Genomic DNA, 5,000 nt, shown 5'->3' with positions numbered 1-5,000 from the left:
ATTTGTTTGCTGTCCAATCTTATCGCCTCTTTCTCTTCAGTCTTCCAAAGTTGGCAGACCTAGTGCTTTTAGTCTTACCTCATATGGTTTATTCTGCCAGATTGTGATCCAATTTGGTTCCTGTCCAATCTTATTACCTCTTTCTCTTCAGTCTTCCAAAGTTGGCAGACCCAGTGCCTTTAGTCTCACCTCATATGGTTTATTCTCCCAGATTGGGAACCAATTTGGTTCTCGTCCAATCTTATCACCTCTTTCTCTTCAGTCTTCCAAAGTTGGCAGAACTAGGGGTTTTAGTCTCACCCCATATGGTTTATTCTGCCATATTGGGATCCAATTTGGTTGCTGTCCAATCTTATTGCCTCTTTCTCTTCAGTCTTCCAAAGTTGGCAGACATAGTGATTTTAGTCTCACCTCATATGGTTGCTGCCCTTTGCATTCTCTCAATCTTGCTTCTATCCTTCACTTCGTGTAAGGAACATACCAATGACGCAAATTTCAGTTTTGGGTGGTTCAAAGTTTCTATGATTTTTGTGTGTGTGTGTGTGTGTGTGTGTGTGTGTGTGTGTGTGTGTGTGTGTGTGTGTGTGTGTGTGTGTGTGTGTGTGTGTGTGTGTGTGTGTGTGTGTGTGTGTGTGTGTGTGTGTGTGTGTGTTTGTGTGTGTGTATAGTGAGAGAGCGAGAGAGAGAAAGACAGAAAGAGAGAAAGGGAGAGAGAGAGGGGGGGGGTACGGAGGACAGCTCGATATAAATTGGAGGAGACAAAAATATATGGAACCAAATTACATTAGAAAGAATATATCGTGAAAAATGTTAGAAATGGTGGTAGTAATCTTTTCACTTCTGTGTTTGCATATGAATAAGTAGCCTTTTCATGGACCAATTGGTCATATGCCGATTAGCTCTTCCGCCGCATTTCATTGAATTATATATAAGGAGGAAATAAACTCCTGTGTCGTAACAGTCGTAATGAAGATGAGAGAGAGCATGGGTGACTACGCCCTTAGAACTCAATATGTAACCCCGATGAAAAAATACAAACAGGTAATTACAGACGCCAGACCATATCATCAAGCGATGCCATATGAAGACACCCTGTACTTGATACTTCGAGCCTGCCTCTGAATCGACAGTGGGTTTATGAATGTGTTTGTCTGTCTGCCTTTGTCTGTCTGTCTCTCTATCTGCGTGTTCTATCTTGCCGTGTCATTCTGTCTATTTTTCTTTATGGATGGACACCTGTTCTTTTAGTTGCTTGGATATATGTCTGGTTATCTGTCCTTATGATAGCCGTCTCTCCTAATTTGATCTCTTACTCTTTTTCTTCCTCTATTCTTCTTTTTCGCTTTCTTTTTTCACTGTATCTCCTTTTTTCTTCTTCCTCTTATGTTCTTTCTTTCGATTATCTTCCCTTTCTCACTCTTCATACCTTTCCTTTTATATTTACCTTTTGGTTCATACCTTTCCTTTTCTATTTACCTTTTGGTTCATACCTTTCCTTTTCTATTTACCTTTTGGTTCATACCTTTCCTTTTCTATTTACCTTTTGGTTCATACCTTTCCTTTTCTATTTACCTTTTGGTTCATACCTTTCCTTTTCTATTTACCTTTTGGTTCATACCTTTCCTTTTCTATTTACCTTTTGGTTCATACCTTTCCTTTTATATTTACCTTTCGGTTGCTCCCTTCCTTCATTCCTCCTTTCTCATTCCAGCCCTTTACTCGATTTTTTTCACCTCTCCTCTTCTACGTGCGACTTGCAAGATGATATTCGAGATCCTTGCAATCTTAATGCATGCAAAAAAGGATAAGGCACCTTAGCCCTAGCGCTGCATTTTACTTTATTATTCATTCTAGCTGCCACCAGGAGATCTTAAGAAACCAGAAGAAACAACCTCCGCAGTGCAAGTGTTAAAGCTGCTTCAAATCTGCCTCGATTTAATCTTACTTTATTCATTTATTATCATTGTGTGTGTGTGTGTGTGTGTGTGTGTGTGTGTGTGTGTGTGTGTGTGTGTGTGTGTGTGTGTGTGTGTGTGTGTGTGTGTGTGTGTGTGTGTGTGTGTGTGTGTGTGTGTGTGTGTGTGTTGTTGTGTGTGGTGGTGTGTGTGTGTGTGTGTGTGTGTGTGTGTGTGTGTGTGTGTGTGTGTGTGTGTGTGTGTGTGTGCGTGTATGTGTGTGCGTGTGTGTGAATATGTGTACATATGTGTGAATGTGTGTGTGTGTGTGTGTGTGTGTGTATGTGTGTGTGTGTGTGTGTGTGTGTGTGTGTGTGTGTGTGTGTGTGTGTGTGTGTGTGTGTGTGTGTGTGTGTGCGCGTGTGAGTGTGTGTGTATGTGTGTGTGTGTGTGTGTGTGTGTGTGTGTGTGTGTGTTGTGTGTGTGTGTGTGTGTGTGTGTGTGTGTGTGTGTGTGTGTGTGTGTGTGTGTGTGTGTGTGTGTGTGTGTGTGTGTGTGTGTGTGTGTGTGTGTGCGTGTGTGTGTGTGTGTATGTGTGCATTCTACTACTTATGTATTTTTTCTAGCTGTCGAACTAAATAAAACACTTTGCTGAGGAAAAGTTTCCTCCTTTGCTAAGTTGACCCACTTTAACAACTTTGTTCTGTCTAACGTCAAGCAATTTTACTTAGCTGAGAAGAGTTCATGGTGAGGAAGGGGTCATCTAATCGCTAAGCTGGGACGATAGCTCTTGAAGGAGTTTGTTCGGTGGAGGGCCCGTGGCCCCAAGCTCATAAAACTAAAGGTTATGGTGTGACTATCGCCAGACAAGATTATTAAGTCTTTGGCTTGATAGAACCCCTTCACCTTTTTCTGGTAAAAGGCAGGGGATGTTATGTGCCTGATGGGGGCAAGAACCCTTCAGGCTAAAGCTCTTTTCCTCATTTTCATGAAATCGACGGTCCTCGTCCCAGACGGAATCCGTAAAGCGCATCGTCGTCGCGTTGAAGGAGGCAAACAAAGTTGTCTTTCGCATCCGGGATCAAGGAGACTGACAGCGTTGTGACGAGCCCCTTGTTCCTCTGAGTGCAAAGATCAACTTACATTTTTTCCTAGCTACAGCCAGATGATTTTATTGATTTATTTGATAATGAAGGAGTTAGACATGTCCCTATTAACCCTTTGAATAAAAGAGATCAACTAACTCACCTAATAATTCTATTTCTATTAGACAATTTTATTCACCATAAAAGGATTGAAGAGGATGACATATTGTGGAGCGGAGATTGTGTTCTAATTGAACTCTTGGCCGACTCTCACACCGAACCGGTTACTTTGGTCAAGTAGACGTTCATCACCTAAGTAAAATCGTATGCCGACAATCATCTCATAATCTAAACGTATGTAGCCGCATTCAAGACGTACCGTCCGGGAACCATGCTTAGGAATTTGACTATTAGTCCGGACATTTATATTTTGTTCTAGCCAACAGTAGGCTAATTTATTCACCGGAAAAAAAAAAACAATCCGAGGTTTTGACCATTTGTGTATCATTTTGGATACCGCTAGACGCTATAATTCACCCGAAGAGAGGCTGCGTTAAATCTACTTAACTATCCCGGATGTGGAACAAGGATAACATTAAGACTCACTGACGAATGGCGGCATTGGATGAGCGCTCACAAACGTCTGTGTTCTTTATTGATTGTTATTCCAGCTAGTATTAGACAATTCAATATCGTTGATAAGACAAAATACCAAACAAGGTTTTAAAAGATCGAAACTTTTTTTTCGAGTTCGCGCCTGAACTGGGTAGGTATAAACTCTTTATAAGTCAGAATATACCACATTTAGATGAATAAAATAAAGAACTAGAGGGTGATTTTATGTTGTTTACCTCATCAAGGGTCACATGATAATGTACTTAGATTACGATTTGGTAATGTTTAATTGGGTAGAGAGTATCTCTCAAAATCCTTAGTAGTTAGGTACAGTATAGGCAGTCCAGAGCCCTCATTTGGTTACAGACTCTATAGCTGCTATATTAATACAAGGGGCAACGTCTTTATATGTCCCCTAAAAGTGATTTCAGCCTTCCAGTTTACGAAACACTTCTAAAGATGAATACAATTCCTTACTAATAGCGAGAAACACTTACAACATTAATTTTGCCCTATGAAATGTTATCACCTTTCAACATTGGAGAGGTCACATACAGCTGAATAGAATGATCAGGCGACAGTAGAAATAAACGTACAACAGCTACCCGGTACTGAAAGGGTCAAAGGTGAATGGTGTGGATTACAGAGACACTCAGCATGATGGAAAGGAGAGTAAAGTAAGATGCTTGGAGAGGATGAGGGGAGAGGAAGAGGGAGAGATGGTGACTGAATTGAAGATATGGTTACATGATTTTCTTTCTTTCTTCTCCTTCTTCTTCTACTAATTTTGGTTCTTCTTCATTGTCTTCCACTTCTCCTTTCTTCTTTCTTCTTCTTCTTCTTCTTCTTCTTCTTCTTCTTCTTCTTCTTCTTCTTCTTCTTCTTCTTCTTCTTCTTCTTCTTCTTCTTCTTCTTCTTCTTCTTCTTCTTCTCCTTCTTCTTCTTCTTCTTCTTCTTCTTCTTCTTCTTCTTCTTCTTCTTCTTCTTCTTCTTCTTCTTCTTCTTCTTCTTCTTCTTCTTCTTCTTCTTCTTCTTCTTATTCTTCATCTTCCTCTTCTTCTTCTTCTTCTTCTTCTTCTTCTTCTTATTCTTCTTCTTCCTCTTCTTCTTCTTCTTCTTCTTCTTCTTCTTCTTCTTCTTCTTCTACTTCTTCTTCTTCTTCTTCTCCTTCTTCTTCTTCCTCTTTTTCTTCTTCTTCTTGTGCTTGTACCCCCAGAAGCGCTCATACGAAACGTGCATTTCTGAGGCGGTAATTTCTGCTCCATGTTGTTCCATATTTTCTTTCCTGATTTCATCCATTTATTTTGCTGGAAGTATTTCGATTCTTGTGCCAAGACTATGGTAAACAGAAGGTTCTTAGGATTTGACTAAAGTGATATTTTCTTCTTTAAGAAATGAAAAGCAA

The sequence above is a fragment of the Oratosquilla oratoria genome, chromosome 16, assembly GCF_046742065.1.
Source record: "Oratosquilla oratoria isolate Oo_2021 chromosome 16, ASM4674206v1, whole genome shotgun sequence".
NCBI classification, from domain to species: domain Eukaryota; kingdom Metazoa; phylum Arthropoda; class Malacostraca; order Stomatopoda; family Squillidae; genus Oratosquilla; species Oratosquilla oratoria.
Note: the sequence above shows the minus strand (reverse complement) of the source record.